Source organism: Ranitomeya variabilis, chromosome 5 (assembly GCF_051348905.1).
Source record: "Ranitomeya variabilis isolate aRanVar5 chromosome 5, aRanVar5.hap1, whole genome shotgun sequence".
NCBI classification, from domain to species: Eukaryota; Metazoa; Chordata; class Amphibia; order Anura; family Dendrobatidae; genus Ranitomeya; species Ranitomeya variabilis.
The window spans coordinates 372,455,356-372,480,290 of NC_135236.1; positions in this window are offsets into that span (position 1 = coordinate 372,455,356).

A 24,935-nucleotide genomic window follows, 5' to 3' on the forward strand; every position below is an offset into this window, starting at 1 on the left:
TAGAAACCCAATAATATTTTAAAAAAAAAAAAAGGCTTTCTATGGCCCACAATTAGAGAGAGAGAGGTGGCACAACCAGGAGTCAAGACTGGCGCACAAGCTGAAAGGGCAATATTACTCTCCCACTGTTTTTTATGTTTTTTTTGTTTTTTTCAGGGAGACTTTAGAAACCAAATAATATTAAAAAAACCAAAAAAAAAAAAGGCTTTCTATGGCCCACTGAATGAGAGGGAGAGAGGTGGCACACCCAGGAGTCAAGACTGGCACACAAGCTGAAAGGGCAATATTACTCTCCCACTGTTTTTTTATGTATTTTTTGTTTTTTTCAGGGAGACTTTAGAAACCCAATAATATTTAAAAAAAAAAATAAATAGGCTTTCTATGGCCCACTGAATGAGAGGGAGAGAGGTGGCACACCCAGGAGTCAAGACTGGCACACAAGCTGAAAGGGCAATATTACTCTCCCACTGTTTTTTTAGGTTTTTTTTGTTTTTTCAGGGAGACTTTAGAAACCCAATAATATTTAAAAAAAAAAATAAATAGGCTTTCTATGGCCCACTGAATGAAAGGGAGAGAGGTGGCACACCCAGGAGTCAAGACTGGCACACAAGCTGAAAGGGCAATATTACTCTCCCACTGTTTTTTTATGTATTTTTTGTTTTTTTCAGGGAGACTTTAGAAACCCAATAATATTTTAAAAAAAAAATAAATAGGCTTTCTATGGCCCACTGAATGAGAGGGAGAGAGGTGGCACACCCAGGAGTCAAGACTGGCACACAAGCTGAAAGGGCAATATTACTCTCCCACTGTTTTTTTAGGTTTTTTTTTTTTTTTCAGGGAGAATTAGAAACCAAATAATATTAAAAAAAAAAAAAATAGGCTTTCTATGGCCCACTGAATGAAAGGGAGAGAGGTGGCACACCCAGGAGTCAAGACTGGCACACAAGCTGAAAGGGCAATATTACTCTCCCACTGTTTTTTTATGTATTTTTTGTTTTTTCAGGGAGACTTTAGAAACCCAATAATATTTAAAAAAAAAAATAAATAGGCTTTCTATGGCCCACTGAATGAGAGGGAGAGAGGTGGCACACCCAGGAGTCAAGACTGGCACACAAGCTGAAAGGGCAATATTACTCTCCCACTGTTTTTTTAGGTTTTTTTTGTTTTTTCAGGGAGACTTTAGAAACCCAATAATATTTAAAAAAAAAAATAAATAGGCTTTCTATGGCCCACTGAATGAAAGGGAGAGAGGTGGCACACCCAGGAGTCAAGACTGGCACACAAGCTGAAAGGGCAATATTACTCTCCCACTGTTTTTTTATGTATTTTTTGTTTTTTTCAGGGAGACTTTAGAAACCCAATAATATTTTAAAAAAAAAATAAATAGGCTTTCTATGGCCCACTGAATGAGAGGGAGAGAGGTGGCACACCCAGGAGTCAAGACTGGCACACAAGCTGAAAGGGCAATATTACTCTCCCACTGTTTTTTTAGGTTTTTTTTTTTTTTTCAGGGAGAATTAGAAACCAAATAATATTAAAAAAAAAAAAAATAGGCTTTCTATGGCCCACTGAATGAAAGGGAGAGAGGTGGCACACCCAGGAGTCAAGACTGGCACACAAGCTGAAAGGGCAATATTACTCTCCCACTGTTTTTTTATGTATTTTTTGTTTTTTCAGGGAGACTTTAGAAACCCAATAATATTTAAAAAAAAAAATAAATAGGCTTTCTATGGCCCACTGAATGAGAGGGAGAGAGGTGGCACACCCAGGAGTCAAGACTGGCACACAAGCTGAAAGGGCAATATTACTCTCCCACTGTTTTTTTAGGTTTTTTTTTTTTTTCAGGGAGACTTTAGAAACCAAATAATATTAAAAAAAAAAAAAAAAAAAAAAAAATAGGCTTGCTATAGCCCACTGAATGAGAGATAGCACACACAGCAGTGGCACACAAGCCCTGACTGAGGCCAATATTTTTCTCCCACTGATTGATGTAGTGTTTTTGTGTTGAGGTAGAATTTAGAACACAAATCACGGAAAAAATAAATAGGCTTTCTATGGCCCACTGAATGAAAGGGAGAGAGGTGGCACACCCAGGAGTCAAGACTGGCACACAAGCTGAAAGGGCAATATTACTCTCCCACTGTTTTTTTATGTATTTTTTGTTTTTTCAGGGAGACTTTAGAAACCCAATAATATTTTAAAAAAAAAAAAAGGCTTTCTATGGCCCACAATTAGAGAGAGAGAGGTGGCACAACCAGGAGTCAAGACTGGCGCACAAGCTGAAAGGGCAATATTACTCTCCCACTGTTTTTTATGTTTTTTTTGTTTTTTTCAGGGAGACTTTAGAAACCAAATAATATTAAAAAAAGCAAAAAAAAAAAAGGCTTTCTATGGCCCACTGAATGAGAGGGAGAGAGGTGGCACACCCAGGAGTCAAGACTGGCACACAAGCTGAAAGGGCAATATTACTCTCCCACTGTTTTTTTATGTATTTTTTGTTTTTTTCAGGGAGACTTTAGAAACCCAATAATATTTAAAAAAAAAAATAAATAGGCTTTCTATGGCCCACTGAATGAGAGGGAGAGAGGTGGCACACCCAGGAGTCAAGACTGGCACACAAGCTGAAAGGGCAATATTACTCTCCCACTGTTTTTTTAGGTTTTTTTTTTTTTTCAGGGAGACTTTTGAAACCAAATAATATTAAAAAAAAAAAAAAAAAAAAAATATAGGCTTGCTATAGCCCACTGAATGAGAGATAGCGCACACACAGCAGTGGCACACAAGCCCTGACTGAGGCCAATATTTTTCTCCCACTGATTGATGTAGTGTTTCTGTGTTGAGGTAGATTTTAGAACACAAATCACGGAAAAAATAAATAGGCTTTCTATGGCCCACTCAGTGAGAGATGGCACACACAGGGATGGCACTGTAGCAGAAATGCCAATCTTAATCTCCCACAAAAAAAAAACAAAAAAAAAAAAAAAACTGTCCTACAATTACTATCTCCCTGCAGTAATGTAAGCCAGGTATGGCAGGCAGCAATAGGAGTGGACTGATGCACAAATTAAATAAAAAGTGTGGACAAACAAAAAAGATAGCTGTGCAGAAAGGAAGGAACAAGAGGATATGTGCTTTGAAAAAAGCAGTTGGTTTCCACAGTGGCGTACACACAGCAATACAGCTATCACGGAGCCTTCTAGGGCAGCCCAATGAGCTACAGCGCTGAGGGGAAAAAAAAAAAAAAATAGCTTCCACTGTTCCTGCACACCGAAGGTGGTGTTGGACAGTGGAAATCGCTGCAGCACAAGCGGTTTGGTGGTTAGTGGACCCTGCCTAACGCTCTCCCTGCTTCTGATGAAGCGGCAGCAACCTGTCCCTAAGCTCAGATCAGCAGCAGTAAGATGGCGGTCGGCGGGAACGCCCCTTTATAGCCCCTGTGACGCCGCAGACAGCAAGCCAATCACTGCAATGCCCTTCTCTAAGATGGTGGGGACCAGGATCTATGTCATCACGCTGCCCACACTCTGCGTTCACCTTCATTGGCTGAGAAATGGCGCTTTTCGCGTCATTGAAACGCGACTTTGGCGCGAAAGTCGCGTACCGCATGGCCGACAAGCACAGGGGTCGGATCGGGTTTCATGAGACGCCGACTTAGCCAAAAGTCGGCGACTTTTGAAAATGATCGACCCGTTTCGCTCAACCCTAGTCACCACTCATCGTGAAAAGTTTTCCCCCTCCCATATGCTAATGTGCCACAAACAGGAAGTTGACATCACCAACCATTCCCATTTTATTTAGGCTTATCCATATAAATGGCCCACCCAGGTCTATCTATATAAATGGCCCACCCTGTAGATGTATATTGCACTGCAGATCTCCTCAAAGTGAAGAATCCATCACTGCTCATGTTACATTTCTTGGCAATCTGGGGTCTGCAATATATACCTCATAGGAGACACCAGAGACTGCTCTATATACATAGGAGACACTGAGACTTTAGCATATACATATTATAGGAGACACTGAGGCTGCAGCATATATATCATAATACTAATCAAGATGGGAATTCATGGATATTATGGGATTTGAACAATCTGTCATCTTTTGATAATAACATGTACAAATTTTCTGTGCTGTTTTTGTATTGTCGTGTATTTTGTATGATTACAATTAGAGTTGAGCGACTTTTACTTTTTTAGGATCGAGTCGGGTTTCGCGAAACCCAATGCAAGTCAATGGGGAATCAAAGTCGGCAGTGAGTGGAGGACAGGAAAACACCTATAGTGCCCATTTTAATGCCAAAAACATCAATTCTTATTACTGAAGCTTGTCAATCTTAATTTACTTTATAATAATAGTTAGGCATTGAAAATTGGGGGTCATTTGGCTAAAGTTGTGGGGGGGTAGGGCTGGCTCAAGATTTTCGTGGGCCCAGGAAACGCGGAATACGTCACGGCGGTGGAGCAGGGAGAGGTAAGTATTTCACCTTTGGAAGTGCTGTGATCCTGAGCAAGCAGTGTGGGCCCACTCATTGGCATTGGCACTGGCACAGGGCCCCTCAAAGTACGGCGGTGTGTTTGACGGTGGGGGCGCCTCCCACCGGCAGAGACACTTTTGCATACTATGAGGGGCCCTGTGCCAGTGACGTCGCCAACGAGTATGCCCCCACCTGATGAAGGAACCTGCACTTTCATCTGCACCTTCCTCTTTGTCCCCGTGTAAGGTGGTATAGTATGCGGGAAGGGGAACCTGACTTTCAGCAGGGTCAGATTCTGGCTGTGTAGAGTGCAAGGGGAATGTAGTGGTCTGGGTCAATGTACCAGCAGACTCATCTAGCAGTGGCTGGGCAATGGGCCGGATGAGAAGGAAAAACAGTTAGTAGGCCCAAATAATAAAGTAGGCTAAATGCAGTTCAAATGTGGTAATAGAACTAAACAGGCGGCATTGCTTTGTTCAGTGGAGGACAACTGCAATGAGTGGCAGACACAGTTAGTAGGCCCAAGTAATAAAGTGGACCAAATGCAGTTGAAAATTGGTAACAAGAGTAAACAGGCGGCACTGCTTTGTTCAGTGGAGGAGAACAACAAGCAGCGGCAGACACCGTTAGTAGGCCCAACCAAACAAGTAGGCCAAATTTAGTTTAATATACGAAACAGGATGAAAATTGAGGCTCAGCTTTGTTCAGTGGAGGAGAAAAGCAAGGAGCGGCAGACACCTTTAGTAGGCCCAACCAAACAAGTAGGCCAAATGCAGTTTAATATTTGATATAGGCTGAAAATTGAAGCTCAGCTTTGTTCAGTGGAGGAGAAAAGCAAGGAGCGACAGACACTTTTAGTAGGCCCAACCAAACATGTAGGCCAAATGCAGTTTAATATTTGATATAGGCTGAAAATTGAAGCTCAGCTTTGTTCAGTGGAGGAGAAAAGCAAGGAGCGGCAGACACCTTTAGTAGGCCGAACCAAACAAGTAGGCCAAATGCAGTTTAATATTTGATATAGGCTGAAAATTGAAGCTCAGCTTTGTTCAGTGGAGGAGAAAAGCAAGGAGCGGCAGACACCTTTAGTAGGCCCAACCAAACAAGTAAGCCAAATGCAGTTTAATATTTGATATAGGCTGAAAATTGAAGCTCAGCTTTGTTCAGTGGAGGAGAAAAGCAAGGAGGGGCAGACACCTTTAGTAGGCCCAAGTAATAAAGTGGACCAAATGCAGTTGAAAATTGGAAACAAGAGTAAACAGGCGGCACTGCTTTGTTCAGTGGAGGAGAGCAACAAGCAGCGGCAGACACCGTTAGTAGGCCCAACCAAACAAGTAGGCCAAATTAAGTTTAATATCCGAAACAGGATGAAAATTGAGGCTCAGCTTTGTTCAGTGGAGGAGAAAAGCAAGGAGCGGCAGACACCTTTAGTAGACCCAACCAAACAAGTAGGCCAAATGCAGTTTAATATTTGATACAGGCTGAAAATTGAAGCTCAGCTTTGTTCAGTGGAGGAGAAAAGCAAGGAGCGGCAGACACCTTTAGTAGGCCGAACCAAACAAGTAGGCAAATGCAGTTTAATATTTGATATAGGCTGAAAATTGAAACTCAGCTTTTTTCAGTGGAGGAGAAAAGCAAGGAGCGGCAGACACTTTTAGTTGGCCCAACCAAACAAGTAGGCCAAATGCAGTTTAATATTTGATATAGGCTGAAAATTGAAGCTCAGCTTTGTTCAGAGGAGGAGAAAAGCAAGGAGCGGCAGACACCTTTAGTAGGCCCAACCAAACAAGTAGGCCAAATGCAGTTTAATATTTGATATAGGCTGAAAATTGAAGCTCAGCTTTGTTCAGTGGAGGAGAAAAGCAAGGAGCGGCAGACACCTTTAGTAGGCCGAACCAAACAAGTAGGCAAATGCAGTTTAATATTTGATATAGGCTGAAAATTGAAGCTCAGCTTTGTTCAGTGGAGGAGAAAAGCAAGGAGCGTCAGACACCATTAGTATGCCCAACCAAACAAGTAGGCCAAATGCAGTTTAATATTCGAAACAGGAGTAAACAGGTGGCATAGCTTTGTGCAGTGGAGGGACAACTGTAATGGGAGGCTGACACAGTTAGTAGGCCCCAAAAAGTAAGTAGGCTAAATGCAGTTCAAAATTAGTAACAGAAGTAAACAGGCGGCATAGCTTTGTGCAGTGGAGGACAGCTGAAATGAGTGGCACAGACGCAGTTTGTAGGCCCACATTAAAAAAGTTGGCTCCAAGCAGTTAAAAAATGGAAACAGGAGTAAACTGGCGGCATAGGTTTGTTCAGCCGAGGACGATTGTCATGAGTGGCGCAGACAGACTTAATAGGCTTAAAATAAAAAAGTAGGCTCAATGCAGTTTAAAATTGGTTACAGGGGTACGCAGGCCGCATAGCGTTGTTCAGCGGAGGACGATTGTAATGAGTCGCGCAGACAGACTTAGTAGGCCTAAAATAAAAAAGTAGGCTCAATGCAGTTTAAAATTGGTTACAGGGGTACACAGGCGGCATAGCTTTGTTCAGTGGAGGACAACTGTAAGGAGTGGCTGACACAGTTAGTAGGCCAAAATAATAAAGTGAGGTAAATGTCTGCCAAAAAATTTTTCATAAATAAACAGGTGGCATAGCTAGGTACAGGGGTGGGCTCCTCTGCTGAGTAGCAGACAGTGGTAGTTGGCGCAAAGTATTAACTGGTCTAAATGGAGGCCAGGGCCCCTGTATATTTTTACTATCATCTATCATTTCTTTTCCAAAGATTTTATTTGGATTTTAAAATAACAGGCAAGAAAAGGGAATAAGGGTGGGATAGGACGGTGGGGGGGGGGGGGAGGGGAGGGGGGGTGGAAGAGGGAGGGGCATAGGGAAAAATATCAATACAACAATATAACAGTGATATACACTTATAAGGTACATAATGTCCAGGTCATAAGGTTTAAACAAAACAACTGCAAACCAACGCATAGACAAATAAACAGACGAGAGATTGCAAGCCAATTAAGGCCAATCATATGTGAGCAAATATTTAACAAGGATTGAACCGTTAGTGCACAGAGTATAAAATTAAATGGTATTGCACCTAGAATTTGGTGGTGAGGGAATTAAGTAATGGGGGACGGAAAGGCCTTGTCCCATTTGTTCCATTTTTTGTAAAATCTTGCAAACTGATTGCAGAGCAAATTTCAGTTCATGTGATCTATGTTGCTGGACTAGGTGTAGGATAGCCTCTGGATTTGGGAGTATTTTGTTTTTCCAGTGGAAAGTGATGAGATTTTTTGCTACAAGACAAAGATGAATAAAAATGGGTTGGAGTGCCAAGTCTAATTCGTCCAGGTTGAGGGAAAGAAGGGCCATTTGAGGGGTGAGGGTTAAAGTTTTGTTAGAGAGTTTGTTGAGAGTGGTAGAGATCCAAGACCAGACTATTTTGACTCTAGGACATTCCCAGAGCATATGTAATAGATCTCCCTTGAAGCCGCAGTCTCTCCAGCAAAGGGGTGAGGATGAGTTTGAAGGACCGAAGTGTGCTAATTTTGCCGGGGTAAGGTACCAATTACTAATAGTTTTAAAGTATGTTTCTTGAAGAGAGAATGAGATTGTGGAGTCGTACGTTTTGGAGAGAGCTTCTTCCCATTGCTCAGGAGAAAAGGTGGATTTTAGGGTTTTTTCCCAGGTGATCATATAAGGGCTTTTTGACAAACTATCGTCATTGTTGAAAGAGTCATAGAGAAAACCATGACTCCAGAAGATTTTATGATGAGGATTGAGTAAGACTTTTATTGAGGAGTGGGTAAAGTTCATTTTTTTTTTTAGAAAAGCGAGGACATTATCTTTTAGGAGGATGAATTCTAAGAAAAAGGAGTGAGGAATGTTAAAGTTTTTCCTCAGGGATGAAAAGTCTAAGAAATTGGAGCCGTTGTGGATATCTCCCAATTTTGTGATTTTAAATTCTGGCCAGATTGTAGGGAGGGTTATATTAGATAGACTAAAGATAAGAGTAAGGGGTATGTTTTTAAGAATGGAGAATTTGTGTGTCCGTCTGCTTGGTTTGAAGAATTTACGCCAGGCTTGGGCGATGGCCTGGAATAGAGGGTGAGCGTTGCAGTTAGGAAGATGGTTTGAGATTGCTTGAGTGATGATATTACTTAACTGTTTGCCATTATTTAAAAATAATTCCAAGTCAAACCAGGCCGGAGGTTCACGTTGGAAAATCCAATGGACACTTTGTTTAATCAGAAGGGTTTGATAATGGGCAATAATGTTAGGAAGGCCCATCCCACCATTCCCTTTCCTCCTGTATAATGATGAGGAAGAAGTCCTGGCTTTTTTTCCTCCCCACAAGAAGGTTTTGAACAAGGTTTGGATATTTGTTAGAAGTATGACCGGGATGGGCAGAGGGAGACATCGGAGAACATATAGAATTTTTGGAAGGGTATGTGTTTTAAGGATATAATTTTTTCCCCACCAAGAGAGATTTTTTTCTTTAAAGATTAAGCAGTCTTTGCTTATTGAGTCTGTCAAATTTCTCAGATTTATCTTCACCGTAAGTTGGAGATTGTTGCAGAGAGTAATACCTAGATAAGGAATCTCTCTGTTGCACCAGTTGAGGGATGTTTTATCCTTTATTGCATCCGTTTGTTTAGTGTCAAGATTAAGAGGAAGGATGTTCGATTTTGATTGGTTGATTTTGTAGTTAGATAGATCTGAGAACTCGTCCAGCTCACTAAAAACCTCAGATGAAGAGTTTTGGGGGTCAGTTAAAGTCAAAATGATATCGTCCGCGAATAGGCTTATTTTGTGTTCCTTGTGTTGGGTATGGATACCTTTAATTTTGGCATTGCTACGAATGTGTTCGGCTAGGGGTTCAAGGGCCAAGTTGAAAAGTAGGGGTGATAGGGGGCACCCCTGTCTGGTGCCATTTGAGATAGTAAAGGGGTTTGAGATATGGTTGTTGGAGGTTATTTTCGCGCTTGGGTTTGAGTATAGTGCCATAATTGTAGTCACTAGTTTTTGATCGAATCCAAATTTGAAAAGAGTGTGTCTAAGGAAGTCCCAATTTATGCGGTCAAAGGCCTTCTCGGCATCTAGTGATATTAAAGTTGTTGGGGTTTTTGTTGAATTGGCGTACCTGATGGCGTTTATCAATCTCCTTGTGGCGTCTGCGGGCTGTCTCCCATGTGTGAATCCCATTTGGTCGTTGGCCAGAAGATATGGGAGAAAATTACTCAACCTGTTGGCTAATATTTTGGAGAACAGTTTTATGTCTGTGTTGATGAGGGAAATGGGGCGATAATTGGTCAATAATTCAGGGTCACCTTTAGGTTTCGGGATCAGGACAATCGAGGCCTCAAGCATTTCCTTTGGAAATAACCCCTGGTCTGCGGCGAAGTTGAATACTTCTGCAAGGTGGGGAGATAAGAGTTTACTGAAGGTTTTGTAATATGAATTATTAAAACCGTCGGGGCCTGGGGATTTGTGAAGGGGGAGTTTGTTAATAGTATCTTCTATTTCAATAGGGGAAAAAGGGGCAGACATAAAGGCCAAGTCAACGGTTGATAAAGAGGGAAGATTAATTGAGTTGAGGTAATCATTGATAGCTGACGAGTTGGGTTGGGAAGAGGAAGAAGTTGAATTGAGGTTATATAATTTTTGGTAGAAATGGGCAAATTCATTAACTATATCTTGGGGGTGGGATAATATACCGTTTTTGGAGGTGGCTACTATTCTGTTGATTCTATTATAAATTCTTTTATTCTTTACCCTATTTGACATGAACAAAGTCGGTTTATTTAGTGCGGAGTAATATTTATATTTTGAAGATTTTACTACTGCATCGTAAGGAGTGGTGATGAGTGACTTGAGATTTTGTCTCAAGGTCAAGAGTTCAGTTTGGAGAGAGGAGGATTGGGAATGGTGGGCTAGTATTTCGGATTCTTTATTGTGGATTTGGGTTTGGACTTCCAAGATTTTCCTTCTATTTTCTTTTTTAATTTTTGACGAAATGTCAATGAAAGTACCTCTGAGTACAGCCTTGTGAGTACACCAATTATTAAAAGGGTTGGTTGAGGAGGATTTGTTCTCTATGAAGAATTGGGAAATGGCCTTTTCTATTTTTTGCTTGTGGAAGGTGTCGTGGAGGATGCTAGAGTTACATCTCCACATATTGGCTTTCTTAAGAGGGGGACCTAATTGAATAAGACTGTGTACTGGTGAATGATCCGAGAAAGATTTTTTGCCTATAGAGATCTCCTGGAGTCTGGGGAGAGTGAACACGTCCATAAGGATTAGATCAATCCGGGATGCGGACTGGTGTACGTCTGAAAAGAAAGTATACTCTCTTGACGACGTATTTAGGCACCTAAAGACGTCGAAAAGTTCGTTTTTAAAGATCCACTGATTTAGGTTATCTGAGGGACTGCGGGTGTGTGAGGAGGAGTCTATAGTACTATCCGGTGTAATGTTGAAATCTCCAGCAAGAATTAGTTCACCTTTCCTAACCTTGGAGATAGTTTTCATAAGCTTGTTAAGAAAGCGAATTTGGTGACGGTTGGGGGCATAAAGGTTTACTAGGGTACAGATTTGGTCATTGATTTTGCAGATCAAGATGAGGTATCTACCGTTAGTATCTTTATGTTCCTCTATGATTTCAAAAGGAGTTGAGGAACTTATCATAGTGATTACACCTGCTTTTTTCTGGGGACCACAGGATGTAAAAATGTGGGGGAACTTTTTGTGATAGAGGTGTGGGTGGTTGTTAATCATGAACTTTGACTCCTGAACGCATGCAATGTCTTTGTGTGATCTTTCTAGTTCCCTCCAGAGGGAAAACCTCTTCCATGGGCTATTTAGGCCTTTCACATTGTAGGAGGTGAGTTTGAAACTCATGATGGGTCTAATTTGGATTAGGTGCGGGGATGATCAGTAGAGAGCTAAGTAACTTGGAACCTGGAACAGATGGATACAATGATATAGACTGAACCAGTACTTGAATACAATCGGTGTATATCAGTAAAAAAAAAAAAAAAAAAAAGCAACCTGTAAAGAGAAAGGCAGATTATTAACAGTAAGCAATAAACATAAGCAGAACACTAAGTAGTGATCTGCTACTAAACACACGGGGTATTTCACATGGACGGGTAATAGTGAAACCCAAAGTAGGCATAAAGAGAACCTAGTAGACAATGAAGTTATTTCTCATGTTCCAGTATTTTGTCTTGGTCTGGAGATGGATCTTAGGAAGTTGGCACCTTCCTCTGGGGTGAAGACAGGGATAACTTTGCCCTGGTGGTGGATTAGGAGCTTGAGGGGGGAATCCCCAATTGTACGGGATTCCTTTATCCCTGAGGGCAGAGGTGACGCCGGAGAATGAGCGTCTAGCATCTAATGTGAATTTTGACAAGTCAGGAAAGAAATACATAGAATATATTTGTATCTATTTTTATACATGTATATTCTATCTATTTCTTTGTATTATAAGTCAGTTAAATGTGGATATCTGCAGGACCTATGAGGTGGATCACGTGACTCTCAGGGGGCGGATCTTAAACCATAAGATCTATATATGTAATGTCATTCCTGCTCTGACTTAGGCATGAGTAAGACCGTTAAGGTCGAAACGCGTTGCTAAATTTCTTTATACAGCACCATTGTGGTCCACTGTTTGTAAGGATCATATTTTAACCACTTTGGATTAATAAAGACTTTACCAATTTTATCGAAGCTGGAGTATCTACATATTTTGACTTGCTACTGATGTTCTACGTCTGGGTCAGGACGGACTCCTTTGCTACGAGCCTTTGGTCTGGTTGGTGAGCTGGCGGCGGCTTTTTGGCCGTTTTTTCTTTATCTGTGTTTTTGAACTATTTGACTATGCCGGGTTCTCCCAACCGCTTTCCTACTATTCAATGAAAGTGGACCACAGGTGCTTTATATTAGATACTTTTTTCTTTCCGTTTCATTATGTACTCTCTAGAGAGATTAGCCAAAGTTGCACAAGTTTTCGGAGGCACTGAATTGGATTCAGCAAGTGGGGGAGATTTCGCCGCACACCTAAATGAATCTGAGAAACTTATGAAAACAGAAACAAAGGTGTGGTGGAATCTTATCACCTTACAGAATTATGTGGCTAAGGATATGGTTCCAAGAGGACTGAGAATCAAAAAAACCTCTACCATCTCCTATTCAGAAGAATTTAATAAAGAGTGGAACCAGATTCTTACCAATTGTTCTCTGAATCTCATGAAACTCATAATAAAGAATGAGGAGATTAAGTTGAAAGAAATTCAGGAAAATGTGGAAAAAATAAAAAATAATCTGGAAGAGTATAAATCACTACCACACTTTGAATCATCTTTAGAAAAAATTAAAAATAATGTTGGCATTTTGGAAGATGAGATTATGAACCGCAAAAAAACGAAAATTTGAGAGAGATCTCAAGGATTATTCTACGGACAGCGTGTACGAGTGGGGCCGGTGGGAAAGAAATTACAAATCACTGAAGTCCATATTGCGAAACAGCCATGCTCGTTACAAACCAGCTAATAGATCTCAGGTGAACTTCTCCTCAACAGAACTTGATTCTTCTGACACCAATGCGAGTGCGTCAGATATCTCAGTATTGAGCAACACAATGGAAAATAGAAAAAGACTTGGGAAAATGTCAAAAAACGAAAAAGACGAGGCGGTAGGAAACATAGGAAATCCGCCGGGCATTACAACTCGTTACAAGAAGAAACAGAAACACAAACAATAAATAAAGACAATGTCATTAATCTGTCTACTCAAACATTGACACATGAACAACTGAATGTGTTGGCTTTGGGTTTAAACTTTGTGCCAGGTGCAGATTTCAATTTATTTATGACTATTTTAGACGTTAATAAGTTTATAAGAAATCTCACTATAAAAAAGCATTTCTTCTCAGAAGACACAACTGACTCTAATCAAAATCAAAATCTCAATCCTGTGATAAATGAGTTCGAAAATATGGATTTCAAGGAACAGGTTGCACTGAACTGCTTATTAAAGCTATCTAAGGAAAATCAATACGAATCTGAAGAGGAGTTACAAAATGTATCTAAAACCTTTAAAACTAAAAATCCGTACTTTTATCCTCTACAAACTAGAGCAGAATGCATGGATAAGTTCCAAGAACTAATAGAAAAAGACCTGAAAGAACTAAAATTAAACCCTAACAAAGCAGTACGGAGAAATTTATCTTACAGACAACGTAAAGCCCTGGAAGAATTAAAATCCATGGAGAACATCGTTATAAAAAGGAGTGACAAGGGGGGTCTCATAGTCATTCTGGATAAGAATGACTATATAGACAAAATGCATGAATTACTATCAGATAGATCCACCTATGAGGCACTTAAAAATAATCCAACTAAAGAATACAACAGTAAAATTGCGGAGCTAATACAGGAAGGACTATACTTAGCAGTCATTAATAAATAAACAGGCTGAATATCTGTATGTAGAATCTCCTAAGCTTCCTATTATGTATGGTTTGCCGAAAGTACATAAATGTACAGGGTTGCCGGCAATGCGTCCGATAGTCTCAGGAATTGGATCTATGTCAGAACACCTTTGTGAGTGGGTAGACACGTTGCTGCAACCTATAGTCATGAAAATGCCAGGATATATAAAAGACTCCAGAGAGGTTCTGAGACAGTTTAAAAATTGGAAATGGGAAAGCAATCATACCTGGCTCAGCTGTGATGTGGTGTCATTATACACTAGTATACCACATGAGCTAGCTATGAAAGCGCTAGAGTTTCATTTAAGGGACTATGGTCAATATTCACAGGATCTTATTAATTATGCATTGAAAATAACATTCTTTCTTATAAAGCATAACATCTTTTCGTTTAATGGTAAAATTTACGCACAGAAGTCAGGAGTTCCCATGGGGGCGAAATACTCGCCGTCCCTAGCCAATTTAACAATGGCTTATTGGGAACAAAAATTCATATATTCTGAGGAGAATCCATATGTTGAACACATCTCCTGGTATGGCAGATACATCGATGACACCCTCATTATTTGGGGGGGCGATGTGTCTGCCATACCGGGATTTGTGGAATACATTAATTCTAATGAATTTGGTTTAAAATTCACATTTGTGTTTAATCAGAAAAGTATTTCTTTCTTAGATCTGGAATTATGTGGAATTACTGGGGAATATGTTATTAGCCGTACCCATACGAAACCTATTAGTGGTAACACAATTTTACACGTGAATAGCAGTCACCCAGCTCACACTATCAAATCCATACCTGTGGGAGAACTCACTAGGTTAAAACGTAACTGTAGTCAGGAGGAAGATAAATTAAAGGAATTTCTAAAATTAAAAAACAAATTAAAAATCCGAAATTACCCAAATTGGACACTAGAGAGAGCCACAAATATAGTGGAACATAAATGTAGAGAGGATATGCTGGTATCTAGTACACTAAAAAATGCTGAAAATAATACACTTACCAATAAACCATATTTATGTCTACAATTTTCTCCTCAATTTAATCAAATCAAAAAAATTATTAATAAAAGATTACCCATTTTATACGAGGACAGCATGTTAACGCAGATATTAAGTGATGGTATAAATATAGTAGCCAGAAGAGCACGCACAATTGGTGATACAATTGCTCCTAACTCGGTTATGTCCAAATCAATCTCTGGATCCAAAACATGGCTGAATTGTAAAGGTTTTTTTAAATGCGGTACCGCTGCCTGTAGTACGTGCATTCATGCACAAGTAAGCAAAACCTTCCAAAATACAGAAAAAACTAAAAGCTATACTATTAACAGCTTTATAAACTGCCATACTAAAAATGTTGTTTACAAAATAGATTGCACAATATGTCATGTCTCGTATGTAGGGTGCACATCACGAAAACTGAAAACTCGTATAGCGGAGCATCTTAGGGATATAAACAATTGTGACATTCCAAATAGAAATGTATATCTGGCAGCAAGACATTTCCATACAGTGCATAATGGTAATACCACTACCTTCAGAGTGCATGGCATAGAGAAAATACATTTTCCCAAACGGGGGGGAGAAATGAAAAGACGCATACTTACGCGAGAGGCTTTTTGGATATATAATTTAAACACTCGCTTCCCGTTAGGATTAAATAAAAGAAACAAAATTTTATATCATTACTAACTATCTTTAGTTACTATTTGTATCTATTTTTATATATGTATATTCTATGTATTTCTTTGTATTATAAGTCAGTTAAATGTGGATATCTGCAGGACCTATGAGGTGGATCACGTGACTCTCAGGGGGCGGATCTTAAACCATGAGATCTATATATGTAATGTCATTCCTGCTCTGACTTAGGCATGAGTAAGACCGTTAAGGTCGAAACGCGTTGCTAAATTTCTTTATACAGCACCTTTGTGGTCCACTGTTTGGAAGGATCATATTTTAACCACTTTGGATTAATAAAGACTTTACCAATTTTATCGAAGCTGGAGTATCTACATATTTGTGAGCCAGGCAAGGTTTGTGTTTCAGTTCTGAAAGGGCTATGGCAGCCATAAAATTCCTTCCGTTATCACTGACTACCTTGCCTGCCTCAAGATGTACACTGCCCAGCCATGACTGAGTTTCTTGCTGCAAGTACTCGGCCAGTACTTCCACGGTGTGTCTGTTGTTGCCCAAACACTTCATTTCCAACACAGCCTGCTGACGCTTACCACTAGCTGTTCCATAATGTGACACCTTGTGTGCAACACTGGCAGCTGCGGATGGAGTGGTAGGGCGACTGCGCTCTGTGGACGAGCTTTTGCTTCTGGAGGAGGAGGAGGAGGAGGGGTGTCGAACGCCTACTGCCAACTGTTTCCTAGGCCATGGGCTAGGCAGAACTGTCCCACTATGGCTGTCCCCTGTGGACCCTGCATCCACCACATTAACCCAGTGCGCCGTGATGGACACGTAACGTCCCTGGCCATGCCTACTGGCACCTTTCTACTGACTGATTGCCTGAGTGCATGGACAATGCGGTCTTTTGACATGCTGGTGGAGGGCTGGGATGGCTTTTCTCGCAAAGAAGTGTCGACTGGGTAGGTCATAGCGTGGTACTGCGTAGGCCATCAGGGCTTTGAAAGCTTCGCTTTCAACCAACCGGTAGGGCATCATCTCTAATGAGATTGGTCTAGCAATGTGAATGTTCAAAACCTGTGTACGCGGATGAGAGGATGAGTACTTCCTTTTCCTAACGAGAGTCTCTTGTAGGGTGAGCTGGACTGGAGAGCTGCATATGGTGGAACTAGCGGTGGTGGTGGTGGTGGACATGGCGGATTGAGAGAGGGTTGGTGATGGTATTCTCGATGTTGGCCTACATACAGTGTTTCCTACCAATAACCTTGTGATTCCCTGACTGCTTTGGCCTTGCGACGATACCTCCACATTTGCTGCTGGTGGTGTCCTAACTGGTGGGCTTACAGTGAGGGAAGCAATGTAGTGTTGCTGACTACTTTCATTCTGTGTGGGTGCACCAACGGTACGGGACGTTTGGTAGTTAGTCCAGGCTTGCAAGTGCATGCTGGTTAAATGTCTACGCATGCACGTTGTATTTAAATTTTGGACATTCTTCCCTCTGCTAAAGGTCTTTGAGCATTTCTTACAGATAACTTTGCACTGATCATTCGGATCTTGGTTAAAAAACTCCCACACTGCACTCTTCCGACTATCAAATGCTTTTTCAGGCATTGCACGCTGTGCTACTTTAACCGGATGGCCACGCTGTCCTAAAAGTGTTTTTGGTTTTGTCAAACGTTTTTGGCCAGATACGGGCCTGCCAGATGAAAGTTGTTGCAATGTAGATGCCTGCTGCGGATCCTCCTCCTCCGCTTCAGAGCTACTGCCAGCAGCACCCTGTTCCCCCAATGGCTGCCAATCTGGGTCAACAACTGGGTCATCTATCACCTCCTCTTCAATGTCATGTGCACCTTCCTCTGTGTCACCGTGTAAGGTGCTATAGCGTTCGGGATGGGGCACCATAGTCTCATCAGGGTCACATTCTGGCTCAGTACACTGCAAGGGCAATGTAGTGATCTGAGTGAATGGAACAGCATAATAATCTAGCTGTGGCTGTACATCTGTGCACTCCATGTCCGATTCATCTTGTAATGGGCTGTTAACTATTTCCCTTTCTAACCCTGGCACGGTATGTGTAAAGAGCTCCATGGGGGAAACTGTAGTGTCACCTGCCCCATCCTTCACTTTTGCTTTGGGTGAAGGACACAAGGAAGCAACTTGTTCCTGACCGGGAACATCCACTGACGACTCGCTGCTTTTAAATTTGGAACTTTCAGAAGAGGAGGCGAAAGAGCTAGAGGCTGAGTCAGCAAGGAAAGCCAAAACTTTTTCCTGCTGCTCCGGCTTTAAAAGCGGTTTTCCAACTCCCAGATAAGGGAGCCTTCGAGGCCTTGTGTAGCCAGAAGATGACGCTGGCTCAACAACTCGAGCCTTAAGGCCCCATCTCACATAGCGAGATCGCTAGCGAGATCGCTGCTGAGTCACAAGTTTTGTGACGCAACAGCGACCTCAGTAGCGATCTCGCTATGTGTGACACGTACCAGCGATCAGGCCCCTGCTGCGAGATCGCTGGTCGTGTCGGAATGGCCTGGACCTTTTTTTGGTCGTTGAGGTCCCGCTGACATCGCTGAATCGGTGTGTGTGACACCGATCCAGCGATGTCTTCACTGGTAACCAGGGTAAACATCGGGTTACTAAGCGCAGGGCCGCGCTTAGTAACCCGATGTTTACCCTGGTTACCAGCGTAAATATAAAAAAAAAAACAGTACATACTCGCCTTCTGATGTCCGTCAGGTCCCTTGCCGTCTGCTTCCTGCTCTGACTGCCGCCGTAAAGTGAGAGCACAGCAGTGACGTCACCGCTGCGCTCTGCTCTCACTGTACGGCGGCTCAGTCAGAGCAGGAAGCAGACGGCAAGGGACCTGACGGACACCGAAAGGCGAGTATGTACTGTTTGTTTTTTTTGGTAACCAGGGTAAACATCGGGATACTAAGCGCGGCCCTGCGCTTAGTAACCCGATGTTTACCCTGGTTACCCGGGTGCTGCAGGGGGACTTCGGCATCGTTGAAGACAGTTTCAACGATGCCGAAGTCGTTCCCCTGATCGTTGGTCGCTGGAGAGAGCTGTCTGTGTGACAGCTCCCCAGCGACCACACAGCGACAAAACAGCGACGCTGCAGCGATCAGCATCGTTGTCTGTATCGCTGCAGCGTCGCTGTGTGAGACGGGGCCATTAGGTGCTATTTTGCTTTTCCCACTACCACCAGATGCTCCACCACCACCACCACCACCATCATTACCAGCTGGCAACGACCGCCCATGGCCTCTTCCACCAGACTTCCTCATTTTTGGGAAAATGTAACCAAACTAACAACCGTTATATGGTACTGTAAAACAAGGTAGAAGGTGTATATAAACTTGTTGGCAATTTAAATCTCCCTTTTTTTGGGGGGGGGAGACTGGAGCAAAAAACAGGCCCTGTGTATTACACTATACAATGTAAGTGGCAGAACGTGGCTGGCAGATATACGACAAACAGAACTGACGTATATTATCTTGTTGGCAATTTAAATATCCCTTTTTTGGAGGGGGGGACTGGAGCAAAAAACAGGCCCTGTGTATTACACTATACAATGTAAGTGGCAGAACGTGGCTGGAAGATATACGACAAACAGAACTGACGTTTATGAACTTGTTGGCAATTTAAATCTCCCTTTTTTTGGGGGGAGACTGGAGCAAAAAACAGGCCCTGTGTATTACACTATACAATGTAAGTGGCAGAACGTGGCTGGAAGATATACGACAAACAGAACTGACGTATCTGAACTTGTTGGCAATTTAAATCTTCCTTTTTTTGGGGGGAGACTGGAGCAAAAAACAGGCCCTGTGTATTACACTATACAATGTAAGTGGCAGAACGTGGCTGGAAGATACACGACAAACAGAACTGACGTATATGAACTTGTTGGCAATTTAACCCCTTTCTGAAATATGACGTACTATCCCGTCGAGGTGGGGTGGGCCCGTATGACCACCGACGGGATAGTACGTCATACGCGATCGGCCGCGCTCCCCCCATATCGCAGCTGACATCCGGCACTATGTGCCAGGAGCGGTCAAGGACCGCCCCCTGCACATTAACCCCCGGCACACCGCGATCAAACATGATCGCGGTGTGCCGGCGGTATAGGGAAGCATCACGCAGGGAGGGGGCTCCCTGCGGGCTTCCCTGAGACCCCCGGAGCAACGAGATGTGATCGCGTTGCTCCGAGGGTCTCCTACCTCCTTCCTCGCTGCAGGTCCCAGATCCAAGATGGCCGCGGCATCCGGGTCCTGCAGGGAGGGAGGTGGCTTACTGAGTGCCTGCTCAGAGCAGGCGCTGGTAAGCCTGCAGTGCTGTGAGGCAGATTGGTGATCTGACAGAGTGCTGTGCACACTGTCAGATCACCGATCTGTAAAGTCCCCCCTGGGACAAAGTAAAAAAAAAAATTTTCCACTTGTGTAAAAAAAAAAAAAAAAAAAATCCTAAATAAAGAAAAAAATATATATTATTCCCATAAATACATTTCTTTATCTAAATAAAAAAAAAACAATAAAAGTACACATGTTTAGTATCGCCGCGTCCGTAACAACCCAACCTATAAAACTGCCCCACTAGTTAACCCCTTCAGTAAACACCGTAAGAAAAAAAAAAAAAACGAGGCAAAAAACAACGCTTTATTCTCATACCGCCAAACAAAAAGTGGAATAACAGGCGATCAAAAAGACAGATATAAATAACCATGGTACGACTGAAAACGTCATATTGTCCCGCAAAAAACAAGCTGCCATACAGCATCATCAGCAAAAAAATAAAAAAGTTATAGTCCTGAGAATAAAGCGATACTAAAATAATTATTTTTTCTATAAAATAGTTTTTATCGTATAAAAGCGCCAAAACATAAAAAAAGATATAAATGAGATATCGTTGTAATCGTACTGACCCGACGAATAAAACTTCTTTATCAATTTTACCAAACGTGGAACGGTATAAACGCCTCCCCCAAAAGAAATTCATGAACAGCTGGTTTTTGATCATTCTGCCTCACAAAAATCAGAATAAAAAGCGATCAAAAAATGTCATGTGACCGAAAATGTTACCAATAAAAACGTCAACTCGTCCCGCAAAAAACAAGACCTCACATGACTCTGTGGACTCAAATATAGAAAAATTATAGCTCTCAAAATGTGGTAATGCAAAAAATATTTTTTGCAATAAAAAGCATCTTTCAGTGTGTGACGCCAATCATAAAAATCCGCTAAAAAACCCGCTATAAAAGTAAATCAAACCCCCCCTTCATCACCCCCTTAGTTAGGGAAAAATTAACAAATTAAAAAAACGTATTTATTTCCATTTTCCCATTAGGGCTAGGGTTAGGGTTAGGGTTAGGGCTAGGGTTAGGGCTAGGGTTAGGGCTAGGGCTAGGGTTAGGGTTGGGGCTAGGGTTAGGGTTAGGGCTAGGGTTAGGGTTGGGGCTAGGGTTAAGGCTACAGTTAGGGTTGGGGCTAAAGTTAGGGTTGGGGCTAAAGTTAGGGTTAGGGTTTGGATTACATTTACGGTTGGGAATAGGGTTGGGATTAGGGTTAGGGGTGTGTCTGGGTTAGAGGTGTGGTTAGGGTTACCATTGGGATTAGGGTTAGGGGTGTGTTTGCATTAGGGTGTCAGTTATAATTGGGGGGTTTAAACTGTTTAGGCACATCAGGGGCTCTCCAAACACGACATGGCGTCCAATCTCAATTCCAGCCAATTCTGCGTTGAAAAAGTAAAACAGTGCTCCTTCCCTTCCGAGCTCTCCCATGTGCCCACACAGGGGTTTACCCCAACATATGGGGTATCAGCGTACTCAGGACAAATTGGACAACAACTTTTGGGGTCCAAGTTCTCCTGTTACCCTTGGGAAAATACAAAACTGGGGGCTAAAACATATTTTTTGTGGGAAAAAAAGGATTTTTTATTTTCACGGCTCTGCGTTATAAACTGTAGTGAAACACTTGGGGGCTCAAAGTTCTCACAACACATCTAGATAAGTTCCTTGGGGGGTCTAGTTTCCAATATGGGGTCACTTGTGGGGGGTTTCTACTGTTTAGGTACATTAGGGGCTCTGCAAACGCAATGTGACGCCTGCAGACCAATCCATCTAAGTCTGCATTCCAAATGATGCTCCTTCCCTTCCGAGCTCTGCCATGCGCTCAAACGGTGGTTCCCCCCCCCACATATCAGGTATCAGCGTACTCAGGACAAATTGCACAACAATATTTAGTGTCCAATTTCTCCTGTTACCCTTGGAAAAATACAAAACTGGGGACTAAAAAATAATTTTTGTAGAAAAAAAAATTATTTTATTTGCACGGCTCTGCGTTATAAACTGTAGTGAAACACTTGGGGGTTCAAAGCTCTCACAACACATCTAGATGAGTTCCTTAGGGGGTCTACTTTCCAAAATGGTGTCACTTGTGGGGGGTTTCTACTGTTTAGGTACATTAGGGCTCTGCAAATGCAATGTGATGCCTGCAGACCATTCCATCTAAGTCTGTATTCCAAATGGCGCTCCTTCCATTCCGAGCCCTCCCATGCGCCCAAACGGTGGTTCCCCCCCACATATGGGGTATCAGCGCACTCAGGACAAATTCGACAACAACTTTGGGGGTCCAATTTCTTCTGTTACCCTCGGAAAAATACAAAACTGGGGGCTAAAAAATAATTTTTGTGGGAAAAAATTTGTTTTATTTTTACGGCTCTGCATTATAAACTTCTGTGAAGCCCTTGGTGGGTCAAAGTGCATACCATACATCTAGATAAGTTCCGTAGGGGGTCTAGTTTACAAAATGGTGTCACTTGTGGGGGGTTTCAATGTTTAGGCACATCAGTGGCTCTCCAAACGCGACATGGCGTCCCATCTCAATTCCAGTCAATTTTGCATTGAAAAGTCAAATGGCGCTCCTTCCCTTCCGAGCTCTCCCATGCGCCCAAACAGTGGTTTACCCCCACATTTGGGGTATCAGCGTACTCAGGACAAATTGTACAACAACGTTTGGGGTCCATTTTCTCCTGTTACCCTTGGTAAAATAAAACAAATTGGAGCTGAAATAAATTTTTTGTGAAAAAAAGTTAAATGTTCATTTTTATTTAAACATTCCAAAAATTCCTGTGAAACATCTGAAGGGTTAATAAACTTCTTGAATGTGGTTTTGAGCACATTGAGGGGTGCAGTTTTTAGAGTGGTGTCATACTTGGGTATTTTCTATCATATAGACCCCTCAAAATGACTTCAAATGAGATGTGGTCCCTAAAAAAAAATGGTGTTGTAAAAATTAGAAATTGCTGGTCAAATTTTAACCCTTATAACTCCCTAACAAAAAAACATTTTGGTTCCAAAATTGTGCTGATGTAAAGTAGACATGTGGGAAATGTTACTTATTAAGTATTTTGTGTGACATATCTCTGTGATTTAATTGCATAAAAATTCAAAGTTGGAAAATTGCGAAATTTTCTAAATTTTCGCCAAATTTCCGTTTTTTTCACAAATAAACACAGGTAATATCAAAGAACTTTTACCACTATCATGAAGTACAATATGTCACGAGAAAATAATGTCAGAATCTCTGGGATCCGTTGAAGCGTTCCAGAGTTATAACCTCATAAAGGGACAGTGGTCAGAATTGTAAAAATTGGCCCGGTCCATAACGTGCAAACCACCCTTGGGGGTAAAGGGGTTAAAAGCACTTAATGCTTCCCTCTGCCGACAAGCTTTTTGGAGATGGAAGTTTAATTTTACAGCAGGACTTGGCACCTATCCACACTTCCAAAAGTACCAATACCTGGTTTAAAAACAACAGTATCACTGTGCTTGATTGGCCAGCAAGCTCATCTGACCTTAACCCCATAGAGAATCTATGGGGTATTGTCAAGAAGAAGATGAGAGACACCAGACCCAACATTGTAGACGAGCTGAAGGCTGCTATCAAAGCAACCTGGGCTTCCATAACACCTGTGCCACAGACTGATCGCCTCCATGCCATGCCGCATTGATGCAGTAATTGATTCAAAAGAAGCACCGACCAAGTTTTGAGCGCATTAACTGAACATATATTTCAGTAGGCCAACATTTCTGATTTTAAAATTATTTTTTCAAGCTGGTGTTATTAAGTATTCTAATTTACTGAGATAATGACTTTTGGGTTTTCATTGGCTGTAAGCGATAATGATCAACATTAACAGAAGTAAACACTTGAAATACATCACTCTATTTGTAACGAATCTATCTAATAAATGAGTTTCACTTTTTGTATTGAAGAAATGAAAATTATCTTTTGATGATATTCTAATTTTGTGAGATGCACCTGTACATCACAGGAGAGTCTAGGGGCATATTCAGTAGAGAAAATAAGTATTTGACACACTGCAGATTTTGCAAGTTTTCCAACCTGCAAAGAATGAAGAGGTCTGTTGTCACGACTCATTTTGTGGAACTCGTGACAGCTCTGGTTCTGCTTTAATTTAAACATGGTTTTTCCTTTTGAACCAGCAAGGGTTAATGTCAGTTTCCTTGCTGGCAGCTGCTGTGCTTGCTGGTCAGCTGATGTGGGTGGTGACCACTCCCACCATTCTTTAAATAGTCACCTGACTCATCAGCTGACTGTTGGTGATAGAGTTTTCTATGTAGACCAGCTTTGCAGTTGCAGCTCTCTAGTGTCAGCACTGAATCTGACTCTTCTGTGGATTTTGGGGTCCTGTTTCCATGTCCTCTGCAGTGTGGAGCTTGGCAGCAGAGTCTGGAGCTAAGTTTTGTGTTTTTACCTTGTCTATCTCGTGCTCATCACTGTCCCCTGTGTATGTACTATCTGCAGTGGTAAGGCAAGCGCCCTTGCCGGCCAGTGCACTAGCCAGAGCATTCTGAGGTGACAGGGACGAGGCATGTGATGGCAGCAGGGGGAAGGACCTGCTTAGTATATTAGGGGAGTGCAGGGACAGGAGGTGTCCCATCCCTCGTTCCCTATTGTTAGGGCCTTTTTCCCCCCCCCCCTTACCATCCCATTCTGTGTGTGCTGTGCCGTCCGCTGGACCGACCCTGTTGGGTCGTGACATTCGTAATTTTTATCTTAGGTACACTTCAACTGTGAGAGACAGAACATTAAAAAAACAAAACAGAAAATAACTTTGTATGATTTTTATATAATTCATTTGCAATATATAAGCATTTGATGTAACTGGCTGGGTGGTGGAACCACTGTGCCATGGACCAAGGAAAGCCTGGACTAGGAGCCTCACCTAATCTGACCCCGGATACACAGCAGCATACGATACCATGATCCGATGCACCCCTTGAAAAAGCATATGTGAATCACAGGTT